Below are 18669 nucleotides of genomic sequence, written 5' to 3'. Positions count from 1 at the left end.
ATAATGATCGAGCAATCGACAGACTTTGCGAAAAATTATACATATGTTAAAAAATTGAAACATGTGCAACTAATATTTACCACGTAGTACAAGACATGCATAAAATATATTTGGGATCAAAATTTATGCATTTGGTGTAGAAACATAGTATCTCTCTGATCTGAATCTAATTTTACTAATATTCTGGAAGCAAAGTAGCACAAACCTTGACAAAGGTCAATAGCAAATAATGATGATAAAAGTTGAAATGACGATATTCTCGGAAACTGTTATATTTAATATGATTTTACGGAAAAATTCTACAAGAAACTTTCAACGAGAACCAACTTATTGTTCATTAAGTTTAGAATAATTTTAACTTTGAAATTTTTTAAAATGTAAACGATCTCAACGTTTATGTGTAGTATAATTGCAACTAAAACCTATACCAGTTTTGAAACGGTGTTTAAAAATGTAGCGATTATTGCAGAATACAAATTATTTTGTTTCGTAGATTTTCAATAAACAACGTGTCACCTCACCCTTCTCAATCACTGATATACAAATGTTTCACTGGATCAGATAGGTTTTGTCGTTCCGTGAGAAGATTATTAAAAAATTCCTATTTTTTGTGACTAGAAATAGTGCAACCATAGACCGTTTTCATAAATATCTCTCAACCTATGTTTTGACTGCTATTTGCTTTTCTTATAAGTTTTGAAGCATTAAATTTCTCACAATTTTGATCAAAAGAATAATCATTAATAAAAGGTACAAATATTGCGCAAGGCATAATACAATACAATACATAAAACAAGTCTTTAGTGAATTCCACTTAAGTCATTATTCATTATTCATTAAACGTTTTAGTAATTGATATTTCATACATTATTTTAAGCTCGTATGTATATATCTATATTTCAGTATAATATATCTCAAGCTCAATTGTTCACTGTGATTATACACGGTGTTCCAACGAAATCTTGAGTCTACTTAAGAATTTCAGAAACCAAGAGCTTTTTCAAAATGTGGAAAAACTTGTTAAAAAATGATACCTAAAAATGAAGTCCCCCCTGCAATCTACCACCAACCTTAAATTTTTTCAAATGGCAAGTGTGGTCGTAACTTTTTTAAAAATATTATTAATGATTGAATGAACTTCGAAGATATTTTAGATTGAAGATCAGTAATACAGTTTTCCGAGGAGTATACCTTGATAAGGAATGATAATGTATAATGATATAACTGAAATTATTGCAGTTAGAGTAATATTCATTCATTCATACAAAAATACCTCAGAGATTGTGTGGATTGGTATTTTAGGGAAACACATTATTGAACCATCATTTATTGACGGAAATTTCAATGGTTACTAGACATTGGAACATATAATAATCTTTTAGAGAATCAACTACCTTCCCAACAATACGGTGTACCCTCTATGTATTATGATAGATATGTAAGACAGCTTAGGTACTAACGTTTTCCAGGAATTGGTGGAAGGGGTCGGATATATACCGACATATACTGAAACCTTTGAAAATGGTTGGTATCATTGTATGGAGGTTATCCAAGGTCATTTAGAACATTTAATGCATTAGCTGAGAGTGATTTTTGTCTTTCAATACTTAATTATACAAATTAAAACTTGTCTAAATACCTTCATAAATACATATATAAATTGAAAAAAATTGCATTGTTCCATAAAGAATCAAATTATAAATGATACGTCATACTTTTATTTGAAAACATGAGAGGTGTCTGGAGCTACAAGGGCTATATTTTTAGATATGAATTTTGTGTAAGAATTCGTACCTCTCCCATGTATGTGACCAGATTTGCCAGTAAGTGGAAACTTCAATAGCAGGATTGATATTTAATGATAATATGATGATGTTTTTTGTTCGGTCTTTCGTCGGATGGGTATTGGATGTTTACCAAATTTTCATATTTATAATTAGTCAGTTTTCATAACTTTCCCAGTTTGTTGAGATGGTGTCAGTGCCACATCGTTACAACCTGCTATCACCCTTTTTTACAGCCACTTGTAGGGCCGACAAAATCCGTTGATACAATTCTTTCTGTATTGACTGAAAATTAAATTTAGTACAATTTTCCAATTTTCAAGGTGAAGATATCTAAGATATCTTCATGATCTTCTTCGTTTAGTCATTAGAAAATTCACTATATATTGGCCTCCAAACGTACAAAGTGTTTTTCAAGAGACTAAACATCAAAGCATTATTTATTATGTTGACTGTTTTGTATTGATCGGTTAGCTGCTGTTACATAAACTCAATTCCATTCTAGTGATTCTTAAATCTTTGACAAGGTTGCAATAGGTAGAAATTCTGTTTAATAATGATCTGAAACACTTGGTGAAGAATATATGTGTACTGTAACATATAGGAAGTCATAAAATTAACCATCTTCTAGACTCAAAACCTGCAGAGAGAATATTAAAACCCTATGTTTCGTTTACTAACACTCATCCAATATATTTCACGTTATAATATCAATAGTACTTTGGTTCCTAGAGCAATAGTTGTTTGTAGCATAGTAGCTAGGCACAGCCGAAAGGTGGGTCGTGAAATTTTATATCGTTTGTATCAGTTAAAATATTCACTAGTTGAATGTTCATATTGACATAATTTTAAAATAAGCCTCCTACTTCAAAGCACTTGAACTGAGTGCTGTTCCCAACTTTTGTTTTCCATGAAAGATTTTTAAAGGCTTGTATGGCGGAAAAGTGACAAAGGTTTGTGCTGTAAGACCTACTATAATGAGATGGAATCTCTTATTATTAATCAACATAGGGGAGGGTGCTTTTAATTTTCGATTTAATAACAGCGTCCAAAACAAAGTAATGTCTACATTACATTTATTTCTCCGAAAAAATGCTGCTTGTTTCTGAATTGACAGAGTAAACTTCGCGGACTCAAATGTCAACAAAAACAAAGTGGAAATAGAAGTGTTTTAACACGGTTATCGACTTCGACAGTAGAAAATTAACTTTCTTCACTCATTAAGTAGAAGATTAATGACTGTGTTTCTACGTTATGAATTCGAGCGTACAAAAAACTATATAATAACCCAGTAGAATTCAAAAATTTTGCTTTTGTTTCGAATGATGTGAAGTTATGCAATCCATCGGTAAAAATAAATTTTCATCTCTTGTGTCTGACTGAGGTATAATGTAGCGTCATGAGAAATAGTATTGAATACTGTCTACTACAATACAAGAAATTCTAATAATGTGATGAAATATATGGAATGTTTGCAAAAATTAGTCCCATATATCAAACACTGAGTAAAGCTACCAATATTCAAAACTATTGATGGTACTAATATCATCATCACGGTCTCCAATTCACCCTTTCAGAACGAACACAAACAAAATATAGATAGCTATAATCGGAAAATCTTAACCAAGTGAAAATTGATAGAAATGCTGTGATGACAACATCAAAATATAATAAATTAAACCGAAAGACTTAGAACAAATCCACAGTTATCACGTCGATTTAAAAAATGCTGAAAAATCTCTATCACTAATATTTTTGCAAATATACCCTATTGTCACTCATGAAATTATGTATTTTACTGTCTGGCAAAAATGGTAAAATATGATGACCACGGCATACCTATGAGTATTATCTCATAGTTCTATGAAGATAATTCAACTTCGAAATATGTTCCTCTAATTAAGGCCAAAACACTTCCATAATAAGTAATAATGATAATGACGTAATCTAGGATGAGAGATTTCTATGTGTCCTTAATAGTTCATCTTTGATATAGTGAAGTTGATGAGGCATTGGATTTTTTTGATTATTTGATTCATGTCATGAATGACTCATGATCATGATTCATTCTGCAATAATCGCTAGCACCAAAGGAAAAAATTCTTATTAGTAATTATGATTATAACTGAAACCGTCATATTAAACATATCTACGCGCCTTTGTGACTACCAACACATGTGCGCAGTAATGGTTAAACTGAAAGGAAAAATAATATATATAATATATATACATATATATATACATATATATATATATATATATATATATATATATATATATATAGGTATTCTTCTGTTTGAGAATTAGTTTTTTTAATAATTTTTGGAAGATAAAACGTTTCGACTTTTCTCATCATGAAAAACAAAATAAGAATAAAATCAAACTAGAACTTTGTTCTAATAAGAAAAATTAATTTTTCCTTATTCCCTACATCTCAAACATGTAGCTGTGCTTAATAAACCAAATTATTTGTAATTTTATAAGAATGTACAAAATACAGCTATAAATTTTACTTGAATTATTTAGGTTATTTTTATCATTTATAATTATAATTTCGTTTTTCGGTTTTATGAATGTGAACCATTTCTACAAATGACTTATACTAATATCATATTTATAAAAATAATTTGATAGTTGTTGGAAAAATCCTTGTACATATGTTTTATATTTTGGTAAGGAGAAATGGTTCGATATTTCGTTTCTGTTCTGTTTTTTAATTGATTGTAGTGTCTATTTATGCTTTTCTTGAATATGTTATTTATCATTTTTTCCGGACAATTATTTTCTTTCAATTCTTATCATAAAAAATTTCAATTTACAATCGAAATCGAAAAAAATAATAAAATCAATTTTCTTGATGTCACATTATATAAAATTAACAATAACATAAAAACAGAATGATGTACGAAACCAACTCGGTCATCAAGATATTTAAACTTCAATTCGTGTCATCCTATGTCACAAAAAAGATCAGTGATAATAAGTTTGGCTGATAGATCGATCCAACTATCAGATCCTGAATTTAGATGCTTAGCTATCCAAAAAGCAAAAACTGCATTGATAGAAAATAATTATCCAGAAAAAATGATAAATAACATATTTAAGAAGAGGATAAACAGATACTACAATCAATTTAAAAACAAAACCGAAACGAAACATCAAAACATAAAGCATTTTTCCTTACCATATGTACAAGGACTTTCTCAACAACTATCAAATCATTTTAATAAATATGATATTAGTATAAGTCATAAAGGACATAATACGTCATCCAAATATTTCACTAGAATGAAATCTAAATTACCAAAAAACAAAAGAAGTAATATTATATATCAAGTGCCTTGTACTAATTGTGATGCTGTCTACATAGGGCAGATCTAATAATATTTAGAAAATAGACTAAAAGTTCATCTATACGATAAAAAACTTTGTTAACGAACCACAAAATATCCAAAAAACATAAATAATTATAAACATTCAAAGATTCTTGGAACCGAATCTAATACACGAAAAAGAGAATTTTTAGATTTGGTTCACATTCATGAAAACGAAGAAGCTATAACTAATAAAAAAGACCTGGATAATTCAAGTAAAATTTATAGCTGTATTTTGTAAATTCTAATAAAACTACATACAATTTAATTTATTAAGTACTGTTACCATACTTGAGATGTAAAAACTAAGGAAAATTAATTTTTCTTATTAGAACATTATCTATTTTGATTTTATTCTTACTTTGATGTTCATGATGTAGGTGATCTATTGATTAATATAAATACGCAAATTGTCAGTGACAATATCATATTTTGATAGACTCAGAAAGAAAGAAAAGTCAAAACGTCTAGTTTTATCTTCCAAAAATTATTAAAAAAACTAATTTTAAAACAGAAGAGACCTAAAATCAAGAAAGTTTAGTATATATATATATATATATATATATATATATATATATATATATATATACATCTAAACATTCTATATATATATAAGGCATTCAAATCTAAACATCAAATATACCAAATAATTTTAACTATAAATTTGCATATAAAAAATTAAAATAATTCATCAGTTGATTAAACCTCAAATATACCTATGTGCGATTAATGCCCGTATTATCGAAACTAATCCGATATTTGTGGAAACAATATGTCAATTACGCTATAAACGGTAAGTTGAACGAAAAAATAGTAATTGTCTATACATGAGCATAAGAAATATACTATTATTATTACTATCATTATACCCTTAACACACGATATTCAATTAGTACGTGGAACGAAGATATTCATAAAAAAAACATAAAAGAGTGCCAAAATGACCATACATAAAGTGCTATATTTCATCACAGCTTAAAAAAATGCGTAAACAGGTAGCAGTTATAAAACAGATCATGTAATGGAGCAAAGTAAAAGGCAGTTTGGAGCATAGATTTCCAACATAAAATAAAACGATATTTCGAATAGAAGATGGTTGATAGAGCGATATGTATAGACCGTATAGCTTGGCTATTATCACAAAATATCCATTAATATGAAGATGCCTGAATTTTCCATTAATACAACCTAATTTTGGAAATACTACATATGAGATGTGATCAAAGAATTTGGTGAATTATTTTATTAAAAATAAAATAACAAAGTACTTTTGAGGTCTATTCCTATACCACGTTTACCACTTGTATGCAGTCTTCAAAGTTACTACTTTATCAGAATTGATAGCTTTTTTCACCTTTAAAAAACTTAATATAAATGCATCATTCAAGATACATATTTCAAGATAGTCAGTGCAAACACAAACTCCCCAAAGTGAGCAAATTGTCAAGCCGAAACTTGTCCTTGCCTGTCTCAATACATGAGCATATGAAACAAACTAGTTGAAAAGGGTGCAGCTTAAATAGCTACTTTTATAAAAAGTTAAGTCACCCTATGTTTATCATAACCTCGGGAAAATAACTATTTCGTTTCTTATCAAGAGCGGAATACCTACAGATATGAAAATTTTTCATTCTTACTGAAGATATCTTACATAGAAATACTCAAAGTTCATGAAATAATAGTTACTCATGAATAACTGCACTGGTGGATTCAATGATTAAATAACAATAGCATCTAAATGGCTCGAAATATAGTATCATTGGCTATTAGATAACAAACGCATGTCGAAAAGTGTATCTTCAAACTCTTCAGAGGGTTGCCAGATTCAGTTATCTGGTTTTTACTTAGTGTAAAAGGAAATCCAGAGACAATTCAATTTAAATGTTGATCTAGTACTGACAAAAGCTTGCCAAAATTTTATAAAACTTGTCTAACAATCATATTTGGAAGTGACATATAGTAAAGTGAGATTTGAATGCCTCACTTCAACTCAATAACAAATAATAAGAAATTGAGAAATCTTTGTACATATAAAAAAACGATTTCAAGCTTATTGTAACAAATATGTCTTTAGCGTATTATTATTTTTTTTAAATTATTTTAAATCTGAAGTTTTGTGTATGTATATATTGTATCATAGTTCCGAATATTTTGTGGGTCTACAGTTTTTGCTGGTAGATTTACATAATTCTACAAAAAAAATTAAAAAACGAAAATTGTGATTATGAAGTGTTTTTATTTTGGATGTCAACATATAATCATTTTGGAAAAGGAAAATAATATTGTGGAAAATTTATTTTATATATATATATATATATATATATATATATATATATATATATATATATATATATATATATATATACATATAGAATAGAATAGAACTCAAAATGTGACTAAAATAAGATAAATATACTACCAAACATAATCGCAGAAATAGGAAATATTACGTAATCTCGTTACACAAGAATTGAAATAATGCTTAAGGAATAACGGGGTCATTTCTAATAAAAAAACATATTGACAATAAATTCCAGAATTTATCCTAAAATTAGGTGGTTAAAGGTACATGAATATATAAAGCAGGTCACAGAAACGAGTACACTTGAATGTTGAGTACTATTGAATTTTAAGAAGATACCACATTTGATTAGATGAAGTATTCAGACATGATATTCACATCAAAGAAGTATCAAATAATTAATTTGCAACACCTCTTAAGAATGAAACGCAATACTTTTCATTTCCTCATTGTGTCATTTTTTTTGTCTCGCCAAAAGTAAATTGAAATTTTGCCAAGAAAATATTATAATAAATAAGAAGTTATGACACGTATGTCATTTTTAATTTATATTAATTTAATTTATATTCAAACCTTCATACAATTATAGTCACGTTTCGAAAATTTTATGTGTTTTACAACTGCATTAATGCACTATTCGTTGTCTTAGGTTTTTCCAAAGATGCCGGTCAGGCTGGGTTTTACATTTCACTAAACAGATAACTCCACAAGAAGAAACCTAGAGGTGTTGAATTAACTACGGAAAGAGTTGCGGAAGTTCGGTGTCTTGTTAGATAAACCGATCTTCTGAGCGTCTATCATCATTTTTCACAATATCTGTGAAACGGAGATCGAAACGGCTTTTAATAATTCAATATGTTGCATTCTGTGACAAAAGAGGCCCATAATACAATACCTATCAATTCAGTTTCTTGAAATATAATTTTTTGTCAATGCCATCTACAAAAAAGAAACATACATTTGAGAAACCAACATTGAATAAAAAGTTTTCTAACTATAGTGCTCTTGTTTGAGTAAACTTCATTCATTTCCCGTATTGAATATATCTTGTAGAGATTAAATATATCATTCTTCAAAAGACCTTGAATTGTAGTACGCGGAACACCAGATTCTTTGGCAGTATTTCTTGTACTTTCATAGTTCTTTTTTTTAATTAGCTACTGACCTTCCTATGTAGCTCTAATATACATGAGTAGCGGAGTTGCTTGTCTTTATTAAATTAACTCATCTTGCACACGGTTTTAAAAAATATAGAAATGATCTCAGCTCGTTTTGAAATAGAATATACAATTTTGGAAGTACTGAAAAAATATCAAAACTCAATAATCTACCGTAATGTTAAACAATGTTAGTATCACATTAATAATTTTTAAAAATATTTGTTTCACCATATCCCTGATGTGGCAGAAAAAAATACAAATTAGTAAACCACACCGTGTTGCAACGAAGGTGCAAATATGGAAAGAAAAAAAACTCAAAAACGCTTGGTGTTGAAAAATGACAGATATATATAATATATCCTTGTATCGCTTTAAAGAAAAAATTGATGTGGACGAGAATTTCCTCAATATCTAATGAATTCTTCCATATTTGGAGTGTTTTCTGTGGCTTATTCTGTATAGTATTTTTAGTTAATATGTAAATAGCGGTCATTTTTGTTTTTGTGGCTTCTACCATTTACAAATTAAATTTTTTAGGGAACTTAGTATGGTGAATAGATTATTTCCACATTATGTTTTTTAAATTGCTTGTCAAACCAATTTTACATTATCTGGGGCATAACAAGGACATGTCAAATAATAAAACACAAATGTTTCGCTTAACTTTCCTGTTTTATCTTATTTATGATAACAAAAAATATTTTATTATAAATGATAACTGAAAATTCATCAATGTTTCTACTGCCTACCATGATTGTAAGCACTTATTTCTCACGATTAGTACAATTATATACTAACAATTTTATCAAGTCTGTGACAATATCGTAATTTATTTCCTTCCACGAATTTCCATTACTTCCACTTTGATTGGAGCTCTCGTTACAGTATGGACTAAAACGTGTATCTTTAATACTTTTTTAATGCTACAATAATCTCTAATTTTCTCCTTCTTACTATACAAAATTTCTCTCAAAATAACTGAAAGTGTTGTTAATTGCTATTTAAATATTTGAAGGTTCTTGAAATTATTTTTAAAAAACAAATAGTACCTAAATATTCTATTCTCCTCAATTTACCAGCAAAAATTAGAACACAACCCATCTTCTAAATTTTATAAGAAAAATGCAATGAGAAGTTTTTCTGATGCTGAGAAATATTCTCTTCTTATATGTATTATTTGAAGTGCCAAAATAGAAATAGAAAAATATAGCTACTGTTAATTATTATTGTGTTATATAAGAACGGAAAAAAATGTTACATTTTATTAGCGAGCTGTAATATTTTGGCCTTTAATGTTTCTGTTAATTAGCTATAATTATTGCTTAGTACTCTTTGTATCATAACATGACTGTAATAGTGTATTATTCTAAAAATATTGATAAAAACTGATAGAAAACAAGCAGACTAATAAGAGAGAAACTATAAAATGAAAACTGTTCTGTTATTGGGCATCAATCCAAAGATTATTCGATTAATAGTAATCTACTGCACCCAATAATTATAACTGCAAAGAATATGTATGAAATTTTTTAGTGTCATATTGAAAAAATATAATTTACACTCAAAAATGCAAATCGAATTATGAGAAACGAGTTTTGTACGTTACAATATGAAGACTGGAATGATGTAATTCTATACCTATTTCTTTTCTAGTCTACTTTAGAGATATTCTTCTCCTGATCCATTGCTTCATTGAATATGAATTATTGGAGATTATATTTGGCGACAATGTATTTCTTTTTGTTTTCCCTTACGATTGAATATTATTTGTATTATAATACACTAAATATGTAATGAAATATCTATACAATAAGTTAGAAAGAGTCGCAGTCGAAGGAAGTGAGCAGGCACCACAATAGATAGTTTGTCTTGGAAATACTTGTTACATCTTTACTAACTAAAGACTCAATCTAAAGTTCGATAAATTTAAACAATATGTTTTCTGATGAAAGGTGGAAAATCCTGTTTGTATTAATGTATGAAATTAAATTAGTTCTTTCTGATGGATATTGAATATAGAATTTTTGCAATTATTGAAGTTAATTCCTAACGAAGAATGTGTAAAACACAAGTGTTGATTTTGGGTACACCTTCCAATGCAGTTGTTCCGGAAGCACTATTCCCAAACTGTTCCTCTAAGATTGCTTTACCGGTTTAAACGCTGTGATACATTTATATTACCGAGAATAGAATCCTCAATGTATATTTTGGTGACTGCAGAGGATTCCCATCCTCTGTGCTGTTTTATAATGTATTCTGGTTCATTTGATAATTATAATAAATTAACATGGAACTTCACAAATGTATGCACACCAACCATTTGCACTGTACACTCTTGGCCTATTAACATCGCCATCAAAACGTGTTATGAAATCAACATAATATTAGCCAGTGATTGTTTTCTCTTATTCTAAAGGAGAAGTCTAGTTACTATTCGCGTAACAGATATCATCATTGCCTAAGCACTTTTTTCTTAATCATTTCCCAGGAATATGTTTAATTTCCTTATGGACTTTGTTATATAATCTCAAAGTCAGAAAATTCAAAAAATCTTAATATCTTACTCACCTTTTTTGTATGGTTTTGTTAATAAACCGTCTTGATTTTAGGTCTCTTTTAATAAGAAATTAGTTTTATAAAAACAAATAAAAATCATTCTGTTTCAAAATAAGTCGAAACGCCAAGATTTTTATTTAATTAGGATAGAAGAATATTTCTATTGCATTGCATTTGCCGGTAAAATAAATTATGTTACGAAGGGTAATATTTTGAATCCGTTATTTCTTGTTTAGTTTTTCATAAGTTCTCTCATCATTTAATAATTATAATCAGATCTTATACTATTTCTTGTTTATTCATTCAAATAACTTGTGCTGCATTTAATATTTCGTTATAAATTATCAGAATTAATTTTATCTATCTATTATTTTTAATATATTTTAAAAATGGTTCATATATAAAAATGAGAAATCTAATCATGACAAAAAATATCTGAACCATTCAAGCACAATTTATAATTCTATTTTATAAATTATAATGAACTGTATATACTTCGAATGAATAGTTCATTCTTTTTGCTACATTTTTGCTAGAGGTGTTGTGAGTAAAATTATTTCTGTTACACAGTTTATTCTGAAATAACAATGATATAACAGAAAAATCTAAGTTAGCGGAAGGCAGATCTTCTAATTTTCAGTAGATATTTAAATATGGAAAAATAATACTTTGCTTACAAATATTATATCAAAGAACTGTTAACATGTTAACAATCGTAATTTTTTACAGTGTGAAAAGAGCCTTTGAAACTATATTGCATTCTCCATCTTATTTTTCCAAATTGTTTAGTTTCAAATTGCTTGATTTTCCAATATAGTGATGAAATACTGAATCGAATTAATTTTTAGGCATAGTTTGTTGAATATAACACAAAAAATATCATGTATTACATATTCATTTGATGACATATTAAAAATTCATGAAAATTAACATATTGCTTTTGAGGCAATATAAATAATTTGGATTAATTAAATTTTTCTGGCATTATAAATTAGGTATTAAAATATGCTTGTAACCATAGCTATATAATCCAATTGATAATTCATAGCAAAAGATAATCCATTAATTTTGAAAATTTATTAAACTAGATGAAAAGGGTTGTTGACTTTTCATGTCAATTTAATATGAATGTTTTCTCATAAATATATACATTTTATATTGCATTCAATATACAAAGAGTAATAAGTATTAGGTCCTTTTATACTTAAGGAAGATGTTATTGTTTCTCATAATGTAATATAAATAAGTTAATTATATTCATATTTTATTGTTTCATATCCCTCTTTCCTTTAGTACAAAAATGGTAAATAGATTATTCTGTGCAAAACAAAATATGTTGTGGATGAGAAACATTTTTATTTTTAATCCAATACAGAAGAAATTATTGCAGTTAAACATTCTGCTATGAACATTACCAAATACAGTTTGTACAGTTTTTATTATTCCAATAAGATATTAGACAGCGTTCGTCATTATCAATATATTGCACTAATCTACTTCTTCACCAACAGATCGATTATTATAACTTAACGAAAAATAGTAGTGAGTCTAATTATTGGAAAAAGTACGACCCGTCGTCGGGAGCAACAAAACCACGTGAATTAAGTTTCTACGCTACAGTTAATTCGTGGGATGAAGTTCCAATTATTCATAACGAATGTAATATCCAATAGCAGCACCATGTTTTCGAGGAGAACGCCTAGGGGATCAGAAAACAGAACCATTATTAAGAATATACGCTTCGATAGTGGATATGCTGTTGAAATAATGAGTTTGCAAGGGTTTGGTAAGTTAATGTAAGGTTCGACATATTGTTATCTGACACATTTTGATGATTTCGGAAAACCGTCCAATTTTTGCAAATTTCGAGATAATACCTTGGCTTAAACATAATATATTTATATCAATGGACGTCAAGCATCACACGCTTTTTTACATTAAAATGATAATTCACATTAATCAATCCATCCATTTAAATTGTTAAAAAGATATTTTCTAATTTTTAGTTTGGTTTGCTAGTCCTGTTTTTTAGTTTTTTTAAAGCTTTTATTTATTTAATAGTATATAGCTACTAGAGCAACCGTCAAATAAAAAAAATATCGAAGCTAATTTGTTCTTAAAATGTCTGAGCCCTACGTTATCAAATATATTGAATAGAAATAACAATTAGAAATAATATGAATTAAATGATTGGGAAGAAACATTTTACAATATGGATACTATTTTCGTAAAATGGTAATGAGGTAATTTTGCAAAATATGCCATGCTTTACACAGTAATTCATAAATTGTCTTCATAAGAGAACGGATAATATGACAATTAAGGGGAGAATTTGTACAGTTCAATTAAGGAAAAATAGAAATATAATTGGACAGAGTCTAATTGACAAAACTTCAAGGTTCAGAAGTAGTCCATGGCAGTTAGATCAACTTCGACAGGAATAAAGAAAAAACTGGTAAGCAGTATATATCGAGTTGAGGGTTTTTTATTATCTTCATTAATCGGCAGCAAAAACGTCTAAATATAGTGGTTATCCCGTTGTTCGAAAGTTGCATTCAGTGCAGTAAATGCATTTTGCAGTTGCATAATTTCTCGAATAATAATAAAACGATTGGAAACCAAGAAAAATCGCTAGAAAATCGTTTCTTGGATGCTTTGGGTAAGGTTAGGTAAGTTCAATTCTGGTATTGAAATTCGCCGGGGGTGCACGGGAGTAGTTCTAAAGGGCTGCTTGGGGGTTACAAATCGTTACGAAGGTATGAATGATAAAATGTAAGTTCAATTTTAAATTTTATTATAAATATCATAAATTATAAAAATTTGATTGCAATCTATGATCTAAGTTCAATTTATATTAAATATATAAAAATTATTGCCTTGGAGAAAAATAGCTTATATACTTGATATAGCTTCAATACTGCGCTTTTATCAAATTGATCGAAAGAATCTATAGACAAAGTAGAGTTTCTTTACCGTCGGCAACACAAATCTCCCGTATCGGAAGAGAAAATATGAGGATGTAGTTGACAAGAACAAAATGAGGAAAAATGAAAAATCAAAATTGTATCAAGTGTTTGAAGAAAAATCTGTGTCAGAACTTATGACACGCAATATATCATTGATGGGGGCATGCTTCTGCATAAAGTTAGAGAGAAAAAGAGTGAAAACATGTTACAAATATGCAATGCTGTACAGGTGAAAGTATATATGAAGATATTTTATTGTTTTCTATGGATACAAACAAGTGACCCCTAAATCAGCAGAAAGAAATCGGTGATGTGTGTACCAAAACTGCACCACATTCGCATATCACCAAACTGTTGATAAGTCATGACTTTGGGTAGAAACTCAGGACAAGTTTTCAGGAAATAATAAAATTAAGTTCCAGTTTGTCCACTTTCTCCGTGAGGAAATGAATGGGGCTAATTAATGTACTCTACTACAATGTTTTCGAAGCCAATGACTGTGCTTCTAAAGACACTAACAATAAAATGGAACAATAAATTGCACTACTAGGTACAATTGAATGGCCACCTTTATCCATAAACACAATAAGATTTTTTGCAGATACTAAAAAACAAATTTTATTATATTTATTGAGATTAAATTCTATACCAGTTGTTTGTCGAAAGTTATCACTAAATTAAGAATAAGCATAATAACTGGTAAATTATTTATCATGACAATGAAAGCGCACGTGAACCACAATGAACTTTTTAGTTTGGCCAGTAACAGCATCGAAATAATGATTCATTACGCACATTCGCTCTATTTATCATCAAATACATTCTTATTACTTGGAAACAAAAAATGTGCACAGCAATTGTTTTCCAACGTTCAAAAGATCCGTTGAACCATATAGATAATTGTTTTGGAATGTGAATCCATTTGATAGGAATGTTTATAAATGTGAGAGGCGACCTTTATGAAAAGTGATAATTTCATTGCAGGTTACATGTATTCTATCATAAATTCGAGAATTTCAATGATGACTGTCAGAATCCTAGACTTATAAAATAATTTTAATTTAAATGATGAAATTATCCCAACAACTACATAATCGATCGTTACCAAATATGAAATTTAATTGGTTCCATCTGATTAAATGCGAAAAATAATGATACTTTTCAAAACGAACAAACTTTGATATGTCTCAATTTTAACAGAGAATCAATTTCTGTTATTTGTCTTATTGATTGTCGAATTGAAACGTTTGTTTGACCAATTTAATTAAAAATATGCTATCCATCTGTTTCCATACAACGTTGAGAATTTGTAGATTGAAATGTAAAAGTGAAAGCAGTAAAAATTTAGGTTATGTAGATTTTGATTTCATGGAATTACTAGATGTGATATATTGATATATAACTTCTATCTCTGTGGATACTTCCGTTTTTACTTCTTATTACGCAGCACAAAATCAAAAAAAAATTGAAATGTATCCTCGAATATAATCATCCAAAACGTATTATTGAATAAGGAAAAAAATAACGACTCACAAATACAGGTAACAATATGAATGACAAAGAAAATATATCAACACAAACATATTTATTCTTCTGTATCCTAAAAATAATTGTAGTAATTTTCTGTAGTAAGTAGCTAGTAATATCAACTGTCCTATTTCCTTTTTGATTATAGTCAATTCAAATATTGGCAATGTCTATTATAAACTCTATTATTCACAAAATCAGCAAGATCAGCCCTAACATGACCGTTATACAATGGGTTTTTCGTCGCATATAATATATTTGAGCAAGTCATGATGCTTTCATATTAAAAAATTATTATGGTGGGAATTTTCTTATCCAACGATTTTGTTTGATAATGAAGATCAGCTAAATACAAAAATAAAGGCAGTTTTTCTCTTTGTACTTGTTCTTTTAATTTGAACCTCCCATCTACTTTGTTATGAATATCTTTTATTACTGTATAACTGTTTCTGTACGTTGTAATTATGTACTGATATTTGATATTCTTACCCTTTGTTGTAGTGTCCGAATTTCAAGAAAAATTTTCTTCTTCTTTATAGCGTTGTTTGGATATCTATACTTTGAGAATGAACAATAGAACCAGTGTAACGCAAAACTTTGCTGAATTTATTGCAAATCTTTTTTTTTTTCGCTTTAAAAATTATTATATTTTGAAAAACTATTCAAATTGGTAAGCCCGTTTCTATGCATGCGATCATCGTTTCACTTCATGTATACAATTGTTATATTTTCATAGTTTTGTTCGCAATATATTCAGAAAATATTCCAATATTGGTTATATAGTGACGATTTAGAGATAAAATCATTGTATTTAGACGAGAGAAATCATGCACATACTTAATTATTTTTTAAAGAAGAGTCGATATTTTCATAATCAGTTTTATCTACAACATTTTATTTTTATCAACAACTGAACAGCAGTGGTAAAACCTTTCAAACCTATTATTTTTGGGATCGTTTAATAGTGACGTAAAGGTTCCACCCGCGTACAATTGTGGAAGCTGTTTCTGGATCGTTTCATGACGTATTCAAAATCGTCGGTTGGAGCGAACCTAAAACTAACGATTCGCCTACAATGGACTTCATGAAAAGTATAAAGTTTGATTTGCATACTTGATAGTATCAATAATAGTGTGTGTGTGTGTGTGTGTGTGTGTGTGAAACTAAACACATAAAACGACAGAAAAGAAAAATTTTTAGAAAAATATATGTCGGAGTTCATTCAGAGTAGAATGGAGAGGAAATGCCAAACAAGAAGTAGTAAATAATATTTTGAAACAAATGAACATGTTTTGTGAGAGCAAAAATGTTGAGTTGTTTGGCATATGTGAAACATTTAAAGAAAAGAAGAATGCTGAAGATGGTAATATGAAGAAATCAGATTGGCGAAAATGTAAATACCAAGAGAGAGCGACCAAACAAAGCTTTGTAAGAATTAACAGCCACAAATGTCACTATTCGAAAATGCAAAACTAAAAGAATAAGATAACTGTCTATTGTGTTTCAAAAACAATTTCCCAATGTATGTACTCAAGAGCATATAATTTATATAAACTAATTAATAATATTAGAAATCTCATCAAATTTTAGTAGTCAGTGAAAATACGGACTCAGAGAAAATAATATAATTATAAATTTCTTATATCCTCTCATAATTCAATATTATCAAATAAAGTTACAATATATTTACATAATTTTGATTTCACGCTGTCACAAATAATTAAATCAGTAGAACTTTTCTCATTATCATTTTACTTTACTTTAACTTGTGTATTTTATCGAGTAAATTACCTTTTTGCATAATAACAATCATAGTATATTACATTATTCAACTGTCACAAACGAGTTCAGAGGACTTACTTCCGGTTTCGAATTACCGATCTATAACTTCTGAATTGCAAATTCCGCTCATACTTATTCGCCAATAACGACAATCCTTCTCATTATACAAATAACTACGTAGTAACGAACGTTTACTGATAGTTGTCAAACTTCCAACATCTTTTTCGAAACTGCATTGAAATAATTCTGATAAGTGAATACAGACATAGACGGTGGAAATCACATAGAGAAAAATTCACTTTCAAAGGTTAGACGATTCAATTCAAGGTAGCAAAAATACTTTCCAAATCGAGCTACAAATTTATCATCAATCAGCAAAGCGCATTTATCATTATTTTACAATTGTATTATAAAAATACCTTCCACCAAGTAATCCTATATTCAGATATACGATTAATAATATTTAGAAATTACTTTTTTTACTTGATTATAACAAAAGTCTTTCTTGTATATATATGATTTGTTGCGCAACACCTCGAAATAATCACTTTCTAACCAGTAACATGATATTTGATTGGATTCACGATTTTTTAGTGTTTGAGTGGTGAGAATTCCTGTAGGTTTGCTCCAAAAAACTGTTGTTTATAGCATAACATAATAGTTGATATCGCTATTTTAAAATTTCTCTCAAGTTGATTTTTCAAAGTTATGTCGTGTGTAGAATCAATGAAAAGCTCCTGAAAATGGAATCTCACTTTAACCTTTTTTTTACAGAAATTGGCAAAAACTAGAAAAAGTTCTTTACTAAACAAAAACACTTACCTTACTTTTTAAATGTTGTCGACAGGTTAATTGACCAATTTCTTCTATCTCTAATTCCGAACAATATCAAGACTGATAAATTAACTGACGTGACGTTCCAATTCAATTGCACAGAAAAATGCTAACAGCTATGTTATCAGTTTAAAACATCAAGAAGCAGATTGAGCTGACATCTCCGTAAGAAATAATGAGAATGTGAATCCTAGAATAGCACCTGGATGTTATCTTATTACTGATTATGTAGGTAAACACTCACAGGAAATTTCCTCTTACACACTTTGTCTTCTCCCTGTATTTTCGGAACTATAGGAATAATTGCTGCTAAAAGTCTAAAACTTATGACTATAATCTAATCCCATCTTATCAGCTGGTGCTTAGAGAAAGCCACTCTACTAT

The 18669-nt window shown here is 28.6% G+C and overlaps 1 long non-coding RNA gene across 1 annotated transcript; it reads right to left on the bottom strand.

The window, feature by feature from the left end:
• Nucleotides 1–12512: 12512 nt before the first annotated feature.
• Nucleotides 12513–17662, bottom strand: LOC130896431 (uncharacterized). The gene is made up of 2 exons (XR_009059568.1): nt 17530–17662; nt 12513–12875 (listed from the first exon to the last, which is right to left on the bottom strand). It is a non-coding gene; the product is annotated as an uncharacterized LOC130896431 (long non-coding RNA).
• Nucleotides 17663–18669: the final 1007 nt, after the last annotated feature.

This window comes from Diorhabda carinulata, chromosome 1, assembly GCF_026250575.1.
Source record: "Diorhabda carinulata isolate Delta chromosome 1, icDioCari1.1, whole genome shotgun sequence".
NCBI lineage: Eukaryota > Metazoa > Arthropoda > Insecta > Coleoptera > Chrysomelidae > Diorhabda > Diorhabda carinulata.
The sequence above is the reverse complement of the archived record's forward strand: the minus strand, read 5'-3'. Positions and strand labels throughout refer to the sequence as shown.